Raw genomic sequence first — 16,599 nt, 5'->3', positions numbered from 1 at the left:
GCATGTGCCTATAAATCCTTTTAAAGCTGGGTCATTTTTCATGCAGTTCATCTACAGATGACATCTGGCCATCTACCAAAATAAATTAGCTTATAACCTAAGCAACAGTTAAGGAAGTATCATTTTCAAAAAGGAAGAGCAGGGAATTGGTTTTTAATGTATTTACCACTGTAAAAACAGTGGACTCTGACAATATACACGGTATTTATTTTGCCTGAGACCAAACATGGAATGCCCAAACTAGCTTGAATTTAAAACAAATGGGTATAATGTTTATGGAGTCGGTTGTACCTTTATATACTTTTACATTGCATTACTTCCATATCAGGGCTCATTTTATACACTTGGAGTTCTCAAGACATGCAGTCAGTGTATATGTGATTTTTCAGCCATGAAATGTCAGAGGTACAAACATGTACTGGGCTTTACTGTACAATAACTTTAAGTACAAGGGGAAGTTTTTTTTGATCAAAGCTTTATTTTTGTGACTTCTTTATCAAGACTATGTACAGTAGATAAAATTAAACATGTACAACCAGCAAGTATTTGTTTTATTTATTTATGTATTTGCTAACTGGGATAAAATATTGATCATTTTTAGCATTTTCAGGCGCAGCCTGTGAAAAGAAACCTTGCAAACAATCAAGAGTATATAACAAACGAAGTATATAACAAAAGGAAAGCACATATTACTTAGAATAAGAAATGACCATTAGGAAGTAGGTCCAAATTCCATAGACTAACAGAATCAACATTATAATAATAAATAACTGGACTCTAACTCTGAAATCTTTAAACAAGAATGAAAAAATTATATATAGATAAAATCAAGCGCTATCTGAGTTAGGTATTTTCTGTGTTTGAAGTGAGCTCTGCTCAGGTACTTTTTTTCACTAGGGTGGTGAATTACAAAGGGATGGAACTGCTAAAACAATGTGATTGAGGGCAAGGCAGTTCATACAGCCTCCTTCGATCTGGCCAAGGCCTTTGATACTATTCCGCACTCAGGAATTATTGATAAACTCACCACACTAAGCATCAACCCCTATATTACTAGGTGGGTTGCAAATTGGCTCACAGAGCTTGCAGTGTGAAAGTAGCGGACTCCAAGTCAGACTGCCAACCAGTCATGAGTGGAGTCCCACAGGGATCAGTCTAGGATCCTCTTCTGTTTGGCATCTACTGCCCAGAAGTCCAGACCAACATGGAAAGACTCTGCCTGACCAAGTTCACAGATGACTGCAAGCTGGGAGCCATTATTAACTCCCCAAGTGGTGTAGACATCCTACAGAAAGACCTCACTGAGACCAATGACTGGTGTCAAAACCATGGCCTTAAGCTTGATGCCAAAAAATGCATCATCCTCCCCTTTGGGAAAAACTCAGTTCCCACTAATTACCGCATCGATGGAAGCCCACTGAACGTGTTATAAGAGATCTGGGGACACAGGTTGACAGCAACCTCTCCTTCGACCACAACATTGCCACTGTGGTCAGAAAGTCCTTCTATGTGGAACATCTCATTACCAAGGGTTTTGCATCCAGGAAGAAAGCGATCATCTTTCTCTACTCTTCCCTCATTAGGCCAATCATAGAGTATAATGCTGCATTTGGCATGTACCTCACTAGACACATGCTACAGCTGGAAAGGCCATAAAAGTACCCCATGAAGAGGATCCTAGGCCTTAAACACGTCCTACATGAACAGACTCAAAAAACTCCAGCTATTCTCTGTCTTATATCGTCTAATAAGAGGCAATCTGTACTTGACTTACAAAGTCATGTCTGACCCAGCTCTGTTAGAAATGCTACATCTAAAGAAATCCCAATCCCTTTGCACCACATGCTCCAGAGACCTCAACCTAATTACTACAATCAACGGAACATGCTGGAGGGACAGGTTCATAGACCAGAGACTGCCCATGCTTTGGAATAGACTTCCCATACATGTCAAGTAGACCACCTCACTGGCCCTCTTCAAGATAAGTCTTGATGAGTAGATGGGAAATAGAAAGTTCACCCTGGGCATCACTCCAGTGGCTGTACTTGATAGAGGCACTGGGAACTAACATTCGGCAGCATGACGCTAGGGCACTTCTATGGGATATGCTTGTAAAGTCTCCAGGGCCATTAGCCTAGTACACACCTATGAATCTATGTAGAAAGGTGACTCTACAGTCTCTGAACCTGATAAATAAATGTTTGTGGCTATATCACTATGCAAGGTCCTTCAGTCACCTAGACCCTAGACTATGTAGGGCTTCATGGATTAATATTCCTTGAACCCGATGTAGCTTCCAAACAGACTTGAGAACCTCCAGTTAGATTTAATTTGTTTTCCAACAGGAGGTAATGAACCATAAACCTACCTAATCTTCCTGTTAAATGTACTCCACATTTAACCTTCACTCCCTCTAATTTTCCTTTTCACCCATTCAACATTTGATTCATGCCCTCTTGAATACTTCTGTGGACTTCCTGCCTACTGTCCATTCCATGGAAACACATTACACTCCACAGAGAAGTATTTCCCAGATCCAGAGAGCAGCTGGTCCCAACAATCTGCTCACTTCGCCCCTCCTCTGTTCTCCATTCTTCTTTTTAGGGCAACCCCTTCACACATCTCTACATGATATTATATCTCCTGTATCTTCTAGTTTCCACTAAATCATTTCATGTCCTCATGTTCTTCAGCCTTACTCTTTTCCCATAATGACACCCCCCCTTCTGGTCGCTTTCCTTTGATAATGTTTGAAATAAAGTTAAGTATTCCTTCCCTTCTATACTCCCTTCCTCTTCTGCAGGCATAAGTCTGCCAATGTTGCCATCTATTAACAGATGTCTCTGTGTTTCTTCCACCTCACTAAGTCACATACTGGCGATATTATCTGAATATAATTTCTGAGATAGTGAGTTGAACTCAAATGATTTGGAATTTTGCAGTTATAAAAGATAATTTGACATGTGCTGAGGAGGGATGCTGAGTATATTGGGAAAAAGATGCTAAGGATGAAGCTTCCAGGTAACCAGAAAAGAGGAAGGCCTAATATAAGGTTTATGGATGTGATGAGAGAGGACATGCAGGTGGTTGGTGTGACAGAGCAAGATGCAAAGGACAGGATGAAATGGAAACAGATGATCTGCTGTGGCGACCCCTAACCGGAACAGCCGAAAGATGATGATGAAAAGATAATTTGACATCTTTTCCTACCATTTTCAGTACAAAACACACAAGGGTAATACATATCTTTAATCATATACCATGCATGAAATGCTTTGCAGCAGTCTACACTGTGTGAAAGCAGTACTGAACCCCTAGCGATGGCACAAAACACTGTGCAAAATGTCTGGACTGTGGTCATCTGATCCTGATTAATTTTCTGTGCATATTGGCAATAAAATGCTGGAATTGGATTTGCAGTCAAAACTGAGACGTGTAGTACTGAGTGTGTGGTATAAACTGCAGGAATTGCTTGCTACATTTTAAAAGTAGAAATGATCCCCCCCAAAGGGTTTAAAGATCGGGAGCACATTGGGTGCATTATTAGCTACACCTTTGCAACAAAATATAATGCTAATTAAATTTAGTTTAACAGTAAACAGCACATGCTCTTAAAAATATAAATCACTAATGGAAATTGAGATTCTAAGTCTAAAGATGTGGAAGATAGAAAGGTGAAGATATGATTGAATTAGAAGCCGAAGATATTATCAAAACACCATACCTAGGTTTATTTTCACAGATTTAAGATGTATTCTTTCCGGGCTGACATTTAAAGATTGATGTAAACTTAGTGGTTAAACAAGGGAATGGGTTTAAAGTGCATAACTGCTTAGAAGAATTTGGCTTCATGCTGCCTAGAAGTGGGTTTGCACACAGTGATTTTAATAGTGTTTGTCTACTAAATTGACACTTAGTGTTTAAGTAAATATACTGCCAAAAATGGAACATAGGTTTGAGGGATAGGTTACTTACTATAACCATGGTAACACTAGATTTGATTAGCAAGCTGCCAGGAGTGGTGATTAAGAGATACAGATTTTTTTGTCAGCTCTCCTATCCTAGGGAGGGATGTGGTTTCAACTGAAGGACTAGTTGTGATAAGTGGTGACCAATTACAGTGGTTTAGAGGTATGCGTGTATGTGATCATATGGGGAAATAGGTGGGATTATAGGTAGTGTGTCCAGAAAATCCTTCGTCATCTGTCAGAATTATATGATACTGGGCAACCCTGATATCCTCGTTGCATGATTCCTCTCTTCTGACTGCGTAAACTAATGATTTATCTGTATTAAGTGGGAGATGAGGCCCAAAACAATTGGACACATTGTATGTCAGGGAGGCTGGAGAATATAACACAACAGCTGGTGAAGTCAACGGAAGGAAGAAACCGGACAAAAAAACTTAGCATTGTCGTTCCTTTTAATAAATAAAACAGAACAACTTCAGAAATGAATTGCACCACACTACCACTCATTTAAATAAAAATCAAAGTTGTCATGTGACAATAATATCCAGTAACCATCAAAACACAATTAAATAGCAATTAAAAATAAATATAAAATAAACAATATGCATAGTCACTCAAAACTGTATATTAAAACATGAAACAGTGAAATAATACCACATAAACTAACTTGTATAGAAAAGAACGAATAATTCTAAAAATAAAATTTATTACAGTTTCTGTAGCTGCAAAAACATTTGACTGATAGTCTCGTTGAGACCTGGAGCCTAATCAGCCACTAACAAAATTTGCAATATACTTTCTCGACATTCAAGTAAAGTTTTGCAATCTCCACAAAACATGTCAGAGTCAACTTTTTCCAATACAAAAAAAATGAAAATTTCTTAAAATTGTTGCACCCAACAGCAAGTCTGGCTAGAACATTGGATAAATCTCTCTTTTTAATAGCTAAGACATGCTCATAAATCCTTTTGTTTAAATTCGTGATCATTTTCCCCACATAGAAATTATCACAGGAATTACAAGATGCATAATAAACAACATTTACAGTATTACAGGTGAAATGATCTCTGGCCCAAATAGTCTTATTAAGATGTTTAAACTCCACAGATGAAGAATTAATAACATACCTACACTGTCTACAGTGTCCACAAGTATAAGTGCCTAAGATGTTTGAACCAGGCTGTAAAACAACTGTCTTTTAACTTTCCAAGGTTCTTTTAATATTGACAGTCCTTCTGTAGGTAAACAGAGGTTTTTCACCTATAACCCTAACCAAATCTGGATTTTCCCAACAGTACTTTCGAGTTATCAGAAAAAATGCTTCTAATCAACCCCATTTCATTAGTAATAGGAATGGGAAATGCAAACGTATAACAGAGTTATAAACTAAATGACTTAAATCCCCTTGGCTAAACAAGTCAAACAAAGTAGTGTCAACCCTCAAAAAACTTTTCTAGATGTATTCAGATGTAACTATTCTGTAACAAGAAAAGTTTTTAGAGGATTGACACTACTTTGTTTTATTTGTTTAGCCAAGGGGATTTAAGTCATTCAATTTATAGATTGTACATTTTCATTTTTTGTATTGTATTTGAAAAAGTTGATTCTGACATGTTTTGTGGAGTTTACAAATCTTTACTTGAATGTCGAAAAAGTATATGGCAAATTTTGTTAGTGGCTGATTAGGCACCAGGTCTCAACAAGACTGTCAATATTAAATGTTTTTTGGAGCTACAGAAACTATAATTAATTTTATTTTTAGAATTATATGTTCTTTTATATACAAATTAATGTGGTATTATTTCACTATTTCATGTTTTAATATATAGTATTGAGTGACTATGGATATTGCTTATTTTATCTTTATATTTAATTGCTATTTAATTGTGTTTTGATGGTTATTGGATATTATTGTCACATGAAAACTTTGATTCTTATTTAAATGAGTAGTAGTGTGGTGTAATTAATTTCTGAAGAAGTCCTGTTTTATTTATTAAAAGGAACAAAAGCGCTAAGTGTTTTTGTCCAGTTTCTTCCTTCCATTGACTTCACCAGTTGTTTGTGTTATTACCTAGTTTCAAGTGCGCCTTTGTGTTTATTAGACTGGAGAATATGATTGAAGAGGGGTTCTGGTACACAGCCAGTGGTCGGCAGCTGTGATAGGAACAAACAAGCAAAAAAAAAAAAAAAAAGGAATCATTGCATTGCCATTGTATTTTAGTATTTAATTTTTATTTAGTAAGAATATAATGGAAAATGTTATACAAATACAGTGGCATCTGTTTCGTGCAGAATGCTGCAGGTTTCATTCTCACACTAGGCAGATGGATTACTGACATTGCAGTACAACAAAATGTGCTGTCCTTTGGATGAGCCATTAAACTGAGGTCACGTCTGCTCAGATGGTTGTAAAAGATAATAATGAAGAAATTGAGGGTAATCACTACCACCCCAAAAGGCAACAAGAGAAACGAATGTTTAAAATCACAAAAGTAATTTAAGTCTAAAATGTTAAGTACTTTCATCCTACATTCATAGGGACTTCATCAGAACATAATACAATCGACATAGAACGTTCCTTTTATATAAAACATTCACATGGCTAACCAAAAAATAGTCACCAATTACATTTGAAAATCCCTAAAACTGCACCTGAACTGCCTAATCATTCTGTGATTTTGAAAAATGATAAAACACATCAATTTAAATATATATCTAAATCTTGTGTCATAAAAATAAGAGACTAGTGTACTTTTAAAATCATGACTTAGCCATTCTGGTAGTTAAGGTTGGATGCCAGTACGTATCTAGGATTAAATGAAGCTGTTTCAATTAGCAGTGTCCTCAAGCTCATATTGGCTAAGTTATGATTTTGAAAGTACAGTAGTTTCTTATTTATTTATTTATTTTACATTTGTTGACCGGGATAGTCCGACTGGATGCATGTCCATTTTCAGCGGAGGCCCGGGGAGAAAAGCTCCAAGGGTAAGCAGATACAGCATTACATAATACCAGCATTACATATTACTAACAGACTGTTTACAGAGATTACATAAGTAAGCAAGTTAAACAAGTTCCACAGGTTACAGTTAATCCTGAGCACAAGTCAGGATTAAATTAAATTACACAGTAAACAGGTTAACAGGTTTTTACACATTCTAGAGAGAGTTAGCCAGGCTTGATACACTGACATAGCCAGTTAAGTGACAAATGTTGTTTGAGTCTAGTTTTAAATCGACCTAAGGTGGAAAGTAAGGTAATATCAGCTGGAAGAGAGTTCCAGGATCTACTTACAGAGTCTGCAAAGAGAGAATCACCGGCTGTGTTATTAATTTTGCTAGTCTGAATTAGTAGTTTGTTAGAGGATCGAAGCGGTCTAGGATTGTTATAAGGGGTGATAATATTTTTAAGTGCAGGAGTATTGTCCGGATTATAGAGGATTTTATAGGCCATAATCAGTTGGTTATACTGGATTAGGCTGGGTAGTTCAAGCCAACCAAGCTGATTTAGATTGATGCAGTGATGTGTCCTAAAAGGCAGCCCAGTGGCAAACCTGGCAATGTGGTTGTAGCAAATTGAGAGTTTGTTAAGGACAGTCTTGTTTAAATTCGAGAGTTGAGGGGATGCATACAGAAGGGTTGAAAGAAGGTGAGAGCGAGCTATGGCAATTTTAGCTGGAGGAGTTAGGAAGGCTTTTATTCTGTAAAGTGACCCTAGTTTTTTATTGATGGTTTTGATAGTTTGGTTAACATGTAGGTCAAATTTTAGATTGTTGTCTATGATGACACCTAATAGTTTTGTAGATGGGTCAGGGGAGATAATTGTGCCATCATTTGATTTTATGGTAAAGGTGAAAGCAGTAGATGTACGTGTTGGTGAAAATAACAGCATTTTAGTTTTTTTGGGATTTAGGATCAGACGATGGTCAGAAAGCCAGTTTTCTATTGTATTAAAGGTGGTCTGGGTAGCTGACCATAACTTTACTGGAGATGTGGATGAGCAAATCAGAGTAGAGTCATCAGCATATTGGATACAGCTGACTTTTGGGATGACAGTATAAAGGTCGTTAATGAAGATGGAGAACAGCAAGGGCCCTAGTATAGAGCCTTGTGGTACTCCAAGGGTGTTTGGTAGAAGGTTAGAGAGTTTTTTCTGCCAGAGGACAGCCTGCTGTTGACCATTCAGGTAGGATTGAAACCATTGGAGGGCTCCAGTATCTAGACAGAATGCTTGCAGGGTGTGGATTAAAAGTTGGTGATCAACCATATCGAATGCCTTGGAAAGATCCAAAAAGAGGGCTGAGGATATATAATTATTGTTGCGATTATGGTTTATGGTGTTAGTAAAGGCTAGGAGGGCTGAAGTAGTGCTATGATGAGGACGGAAGCCATGCTGAGTGTCTGCCATAAGGCGAGTTTGGATTAGGTGGTGCATGAGTTGTCTATGATTACATTTTTCTATAATCTTTGCAAGTGGAGAGAGTATAGCTATTGGCCTATTATTGGAGAATTCAGTAGAGCTGCCTCCTTTGTGAAGTGGGATTACATAGGATATTTTCCAGATGGTGGGAATTTTAGCTTCTACTATGGTTCGATTGATTAGTATTGAGACGGGGTAAGCAATAGCATCAGCTGATTTTTGTAGGTACTCGGCAGGGAGTTGATCAGCAGAAAGTGTAGTGGGTTTTAATTTTTTGATCAAGGTACGTATAAGTGACGTGGCGACTGGTTGGAAGCTGAACACAAGTAGGTTTCTAGGGGTGCTACTTTCAGGACCAGGGGAGCTAGGAGGTAGTTGGCTAGCTAGGGCTTGAATTGTCTCAGTAAAGAATTGGTTAAAACTATCAGAAACATCTTCAGGAGTTTTATCAATAGTAGTAGCAGGGATTGGCATTAAAGTTTGTCCAGGATGTAGTAGATTATTTAAACCTGCCCAAAACTTCTGAGGGTTATTTTGATTTACTGTCTGTAAATTACAGTAGTGTTGTTTTTTGTCTTGTAAAATAGATTTTTTGGTTTTGTTCCTGGATTGCCTGTATTTAATGTGATCTTGAGGGTCTTTAGAAGAACGCCATAAAGCCCATGCTTTGTTTCTAAGGGTAATTTTGAGTTTAGACTCTATAGAAAGCCATGGTGCAGTTTTTGCCTTGGTTCTCTTTGAACGAACAGGTGCATGCAAACCAAGGATCTCAAGGAATTTGTTGTTAAAGTATGCTACTGCTTCATCTAAGGGGAGGTGTTTTAGAATAGACCAATTACATGAGTTTAGTTCTTGTTGGAATTTGGCAGGGTCAAAGTTTTTATTGTTTCTAACCTTTCTGAGTAAGGGTTGTTGGGAATTAATGGTTTTGTGCTTAATTACATATGTGAGAAGGTGATCGCTTAGGCCATTAAGAAGGGTACCAGAGGTGTACAGTTGGGGGTGACTGTTTATGAGTACCCAGTCGAGTATACTTTCTTTTTGGTTGGGTTTACCTATCCTGGTAGGGGTGGATATGATTTGTGTAAATGCATGCAGGTTAATATGGGTGGTTGGGGATTCTGAGGAACAGGTGCCCCAGTCTATGTTAAAGTCTCCAAGTAGTAGGGTTTCTTGGGGGTAGTGACATGATAGCCAGTGCAGGATATCTTCAAATGTAGATATATTGTTACCTGGGGGAATGTACATACAGATGATATTAATGCATTTATTTTTATTTTTTTTTATTTAGATTTAGATATGTATTTAAATTGATGTTTTGTTTTTCAAAATCATAGAATCATTAGGTAGTGTTTTTTTTTTATCAAGGGTGCAGTTTAGGTATTTTAACATTTAATTGTTTAATTGGTGACCATTTTTTTTTATTAGTCATGTGATTGTTTTATATAAAAGCAACACTCGCTGTGGATTGTGTTATGTTCTGATGAAGTCCCTATGAATGTAGGATAAAAGCACTAAACATTTTAGTCTTAATAAATAAATTTTGGGATTTTAAACATTCATTTCTCTTGCTGCCTTTCTGGATGGAAGTGCTTGTTATTGTTGCCTTCATTTTACTGGTTTGTCTTTGCAAGGATTCTTCAAAGTGTACTGGTTACTGGATGCAAACGATCCCACAGCACCTATCAAAAAAAAAAGATGATTAGGGGATGTCCCCCTTTTAGGTAGCTGTATGCAGGCAGGAATTCAACACACACACCTATCTTGTTTTTAAATTCCTGACTGCATGCAGCTACCCTGGTAGGACCATTTAATAATTAAAACTAGCCTTTCGTTCCACATACAGCAGGAGAATTTTAAGGAAAATGAGCAAAACCTCAATGGCCATAGTCACTTTTTTTGCTTCTTGCCTGCATCTCAAGTGCATTAACAATAATCTTTTTGAGGAATTAGGCCATGTCACTGAGCGCTAGGTGTCCAGAAATGTACTTTATATAAAAAAAAATGTTGTCTCTCCCTTAGTATGGACCTACCCTGTGAGTTGACAATATTAAGCTGTGGGAAGCACTGAGCACAGGAATGTACGAAGCTCTTTCTACCACAAAATGAAAAAAAATCATTTTTCATCTTTAGCTCAATTTTAATTGGTTCTTTAATATGTTATAGCTACATGTTATTTGCCAGTGTAATATTTGCCCAAATTCTAGGTACTCGGTATTCCAGTATCAGCTCGTCTAGCTCAGGAAACTTATAAGTATCTCTAATGCCAGGGGTAATGTCCAAAATAAAATAAATACTCACCTGACCATATTCACTTTCCATGTCACCTTCCCCTTCTCCAGTCCAACACTTTCGAAACTAAAGCTGAAAAAATGACACGGACTATTGAATGTGGTTTAGTGCTTTCATCTTTTAATTGTAATAGGACTTCTTCAGAACTAAATTAAAAATAACCCCACACTTTTAAAAGTAACTGTAAAATCATAGACAATCTATTAGAACTACATAAACCAATAACAATTAACTTGTAAGGAAAGGGGGTGTGGTTAAGTATACCATTGGAGTGCACATCTAATATTTATACTGCACCAATGTTCTAGGAAAACATAATTTACATTGTTTTGGTTCCACTGGATTTAAATTTTTAGTACTACAACAATTAGATGTCTTTGCTGGTGATGTTGACACTCTTCTTGAAATACAAGAACATAAGGGGCAGCTTTTGTTAAATGCAGAGGTTGCACCAGGTCTGAATGAAAATTTAAATATTAGATGTGCACTCTGATGGTATACTTAACCACACCCCCTTTCCTTACAAGTTAATTGTTATCGGCTTATGTAGTTCTAATAGAATGTCTATGATTTTACAGTTTCTTTTAAAAGTGTGGGATTATTAATTTTTAATTTCGTTCTGAAGAAGTCCTATTACGATTAAAGGATGAAAGCACTAAACTACATTCAATAGTCCTTGTCATTTTTTTCAGCTTTAGTTTCAGAAGTGTTCTTTAGTTAAGTAATAGACATAGTATACAGATGTGGTCAAAAATTTGCCTGCAAGTGCCATATACAATCACCTTTGAAGGTGTTAATTTAACAGTTTCACCAAGTAAGCTAAAAAAAAGGCCCAAAATAAGATGAATCTACTAAAATGCTTGGGGAGCATATTTTGAACTGTAAATTAAACAGTCAAGAATAGTATTAATTCATCCCAGAAAATACTGTTAATAAAACATGATTTCATGATATTCAGCCTTTTTTAGAGTTTTACTATATTACCCTAATCACTAGCAGGTGTATTACATTAAAATCAATCTTGTAGATAAAACCTTTTTTTTTTTTATCTTAAACTTGCTACTTAGCCATTTCAACAAATTACCAAATAGATGCAGCATTAATACATTTTCAAGATCCAGTCCAAAATGTTTCTTTGCAGCTGGAAAAAAGTTTCTGTCTTTACCATGCAAAACTGCATCATGAGCAAGATGTGATTTTCACTATTTTTGCACAATGCAATGAATAAAAAAATATGTTAACCTGCAGAAAAATAAGTATTGATAACAGTTATACAAATCCATATTATTAATAAGCCTGTGATTACATAATAAGTTAGTTTTCTTTATTCAGTTAGTTATTTTTTCTTATTTTGGCCACACATATGCTCCAGCATAATTTCTTCAAGCCTGCTATGCACTGCCATCAAATATTCATCACATAAAAAATGTGTGTAGTTTTAATCCGAAAGTATAAGCTGAAGAAGGCAAAAGAGGAATGGAAATTATTGAAAGATTAGAGACTGCAAGACAAAAAAAAAACTAATGAGACCCAGGCAGGGCTGTGTGACAATATTAACGCATTTCTGTTATTAATCCAAAATAAGAAAAAAAAAATAGCGATCTAAATAAGGAAAACTAAGAAGTCTGTGATTGCACTTATATTTCAGCAGGTTGAGACACTATTTCTAAGCCATTGCATTGTGTAAAAAATCGTGAACATTGCATCTTGCTCAAGATAATCTGTCTTACATTTGCCTTACCAATATGCTTTTCTCCTTCAGTGCTGGCATAGCCATATATTTCCTACATAGCTATTTGTTATACGTATTTATTTGCTGCAATTTTTATGGGGATGGTCTGACTGGATGGATAAGCTGCCCCTTTTCAGTGGAGGCCTATGGAAAAAAAGCTCCACAATAAAACACGTAAACAGTAAAGCAATAGAGCATTCATTTTATGCAATAAGCATAAATACATTTTAGGTCAAAAATAAGTCACAGTTTGATAAAGATGCTTTTTACACCTGATAAAGAAACAGTCCACAGTAGAATAAAAATGTCCTACAGTATTACATTTGAAGAGAAGAAAATGAAAATGGATTATTTATGACCAACATATGATGCAATGTGTTAAAAAGCTTTATCTTTGTGGCAAAAAATGTTTCATAAATTGTGAGCCTGACAATAAGTGCAGGAGGTACTTTGAAGTACAAAGATCAGTAGGCAAGACTGTGGATAAACCAAGAGGAATATGAGTGCCCTTTAGTGAGTAGAGATGTTATAGAGAGAAAGTAGTGAGGCCCAGGAAAAGAGGTTGAGAGAGAGGCAGCATTTAGGTTATCCCAGGAAAGGTGCAAGAGCATATTGAAGTATTTTTAGATGTTCCTTTAAGTGTAGTTTGAAAGAATTATTGTTTTCTAATATTCATTCTTCCGCGGTGGTGCAGCGGTAGCGTTGTTGCCTCACAGCAAGAGGTTCTCCCATTCGATTCTCGGCTGGAGTGCGGGGAGTGCCTTTGTGTGGAGTCTTCATGTCCTCCCTGCGGTTGGGTGGGCGTTCGAAAGACATGCATAAATGGGCGTGCCTTGGTTGAACGTCGAGCTGGCACCACGGCATTCGTGAAAATCTACTGCCAATCATTAGTGGACCGGAGTTCCGCTGTGGCGACCCCTAACCAGGAAAAGCCCAAAGACAATAACAACAACATTGTTTTCTAATATTCAAAGAGACACAGTGAGAGGCATGGAATTCCTGGTTTTATAGATAGAGGAGGAGTACAGGAAGCAGTATTATTTGATTTAGTTATAGTCGCGAACATCTTGTCAAAAAACAAAGTGATCCTTTTGGGACTGTACAGTTAGAAAATATTGCTTAGACTTGGGCATTTGTCTGGGTGGTATATCGTGACAAACAGTGAACAGGTTAAATAGTACCTTATTTCCAGCCACTGAAGTCAGTTTAATTCTAGGTAGTGATGTGTCCTGTAGTGATGGATGGCAGCAAATTTTGGAATCTTATTATAGCACTGGTCAAGTACGGAGAGTTGATTGGATGGTAAATTACTGAGTATGAGGACTGCGTAGAGGAGAGTAGGGATTAGACGAGATGAGGCAATAATTATTCCAAAAACATGCGTCTGGGGTGTTTCTCCCTGGGCCTTCACTGCAAATAGGCTGTGTTTTAGTCGGACTTTCCTGGTCAACAAATGTTAAATAAAATTATCCTAGCATGCTCTGTTAGTTAGGGTTTTGTTTCTATAGAGGGCTCCTTATTTTTGATGGGTTTCCATTATAGCCTGCCTTATATGGTAGTTGAATCAATAATAATCCCTAGTAGTCTAGCATGGGTTACCATTTCTATCTTGCTATTGTTTGATGACAAGCATGAGAAGGAATTTTTTTTTTTATCAGATAGCTGCTTAGGGCCAAATAAGTTTGGATTTTCTGCGGTTTAGAAGGAGCTTTAATTCATGTAGCAAAGACTCCATCTGTGAGAAAGCTTCTTGGGAGTAACTGTTGTAATTTAGCCATTTAGGCCTCCACTAAAAATGGGCTCCCCGGTCATCAAACTGGAATAAATAAATACATTTTTTTTTTTTTTGGCAGAGCAGATGACTGTGGAATCTTCCTTATATTGGATGATGGTTGCTTGCTAACTGCAGGTCCTTAATGAATATATTCGAAAAGCTAGTATAAACTAAGCAGATATGTAATATTATCCATTGCACCTTTGTCTTTCCCAGCTAGGGCTAACTCAGTTGTGATATGCTCTGCCTATGTAATTAATCTAAGTACTGCTTCACAGTTCCTGGCTCAGGTTTAATCTCCTGCATGTCAAGTTAAATCTAATGTGTCTTCATTGATCATGCATATGTAATTGTATTATTGAACTTAACGTTGAAACTTTCCTCCCCGCGCCTCCGCTAAGAAGGGGCACTGTCCACTCAGACCATCCCAGTCATAAGAAGTGAGATGTGTTCCCTCCAAATAATATAATACTCTGGCTGTCATGAAATAACTCTGTCAGTAATCCTTATTTCTGGCTGCAGGGACCAAATGGTGGGCCCATCCCCATTAAGATAAGATAATGTCAGCTGATGCTGTTCATTAAGAGCCCCGCATTTCTTGTTTCCGGTTTTCTTTCTGGCCCCAGGTGACCTGTGTTGGCAGCCAAAGTTTCTGACCCATCAGCCATGCCCCTGGAGCCTTGCTGTTCTTCTTTACATGATCGGCACTTTGGGTATATTGATAAGCATTGCCCTATAGGTTTACTGTTTCAGTAGAAAATTTACAACTCGGTGATGATCTAAAACTTTAGTGTTTGTTGCTCCATACTAAAACTTGTGTATATCCATGTATTCATTAAGATCCTTTTTGAAGGACTTGACTTTGAACAGCAAGGCAACATATTTCCAAAGATAAGGGAGCTATCATGTAATAAATGTATAATCTTTACCACTACTGCTAATTAATGCTTTATTTGGTTGTATGCATATATGCCTTGCCATCAGTATGCTGAGAGCGACTCTTAAAAAAAGAGGATCTTTCTTGCCCAGAAAGCGAGTCATGCATACCTCCCCTGGAGGCAGTAGGGTAACAAAAAGAGAAACATTGTTTGCCAGGTTCTTCTGATATCCTTGTAAGGATCATTTACACCTTTTTGTCAGTTGAACTGGCAGTTCTCCACCCCAGTAAAATGAGAAGAAACCTTTATGTTACAGTAGACTGGCATTGGGCAGAGCATTCAGATATAGCTAATTTTATTTTTATAATGTACCATTTTTACAAAGATTGTTCCTCTGTACTGCTTGCATGATATTTGTAGAACCATTAACTACAAACATGAGAAAATGCCTGAAAATAATAATTTTCCCTTGTTCTGTCTTAGCAAGATTACTCATCCTCCTGAAAAAGACATTACATGTCAAATATTCCTGCTTGCATAAACTTGTCTTACCAATATAGCAACAACAGCAATGACACAGTCTTACACAATATACTAAACAACAAGAAATGAAAAACAAATGACTGTCTTCCACAAACATGTAATAATTTGTTCTCCTAGCACCTCGGCAAACAGCCTTCCAGGGAAGTTAAAATCAGTCGCCACAAATACATGAACTTATAAATGCAAACTAATCATAACATCATAATTTAATTGAGAAAACTCTTCAATTACAATTCTGATTTAACCCCTTGAGTACCAGTATAGTGAAATTTAATATACAAATGCTGTCCTTATGATGAAGTTTTGTCTTAACCAATGTATCACAATTATTATACACATATAAAGTGGTTCCAAAACACTAACTTTTACATTCATTGACTCATTTTAATGACATTAATTAAAATGGTTTGCTAATGGGATGTCCTGAACATTGTTGCATATATTTTTCAAATGTTACTTAACCTGTTTACTAACATACACTTTGCCACACCTATGTAAAGTTAGTTAGACAGATATCTAATCGCATAAACCACTGCACAACTTGTGCAGATACAGTTTCCCTTAATATCAAATTTCTTATTACTAATTTTATCAAATTTGCTACACACACCAAAGGACAGGTACAAATCACTACAGGGACTTGTACCCCATTCTCAAAATGTAATCACATTCTATTAAAAAAAAGTTAAAATGAATGCTAGTTAAAACACCTGCTAGACTTTTACCTCTATAATAAGAAAACAAATGAGCATTAAAGAGCTTACTGTTTAATCTAATATCATTCCCAAATATTCTCCAGTTTTTTTTCTTAATAATAGAACAATTTCAGCAGATAATATATTGTATTACAAAACTAAAACAATCTGTCTTTTACCATAGTCACCTTCATTAAAATAAAATAATTAATTAATTTCTGTCAAGTAAAAAAAAGCTAAAAAAAACTCTCTGTTTTATAACCCCAGTTAATAAACAGCTTAACCAATTTACTTT

General features: G+C 36.6%; 1 protein-coding gene across 1 annotated transcript in view; it reads left to right on the top strand.

The window, feature by feature from the left end:
* Positions 1-16,599, top strand: part of CDH23 (cadherin related 23) — a 2,508,764-nt gene that overhangs the window by 1,655,667 nt on the left and 836,498 nt on the right. The gene's annotated exons all lie outside the window — the stretch shown is intronic.

This window comes from Protopterus annectens, chromosome 14.part0, assembly GCF_019279795.1.
Source record: "Protopterus annectens isolate FY-2018-M chromosome 14.part0, PAN1.0, whole genome shotgun sequence".
NCBI lineage: Eukaryota > Metazoa > Chordata > Ceratodontiformes > Protopteridae > Protopterus > Protopterus annectens.
The sequence above is the reverse complement of the archived record's forward strand: the minus strand, read 5'-3'. Positions and strand labels throughout refer to the sequence as shown.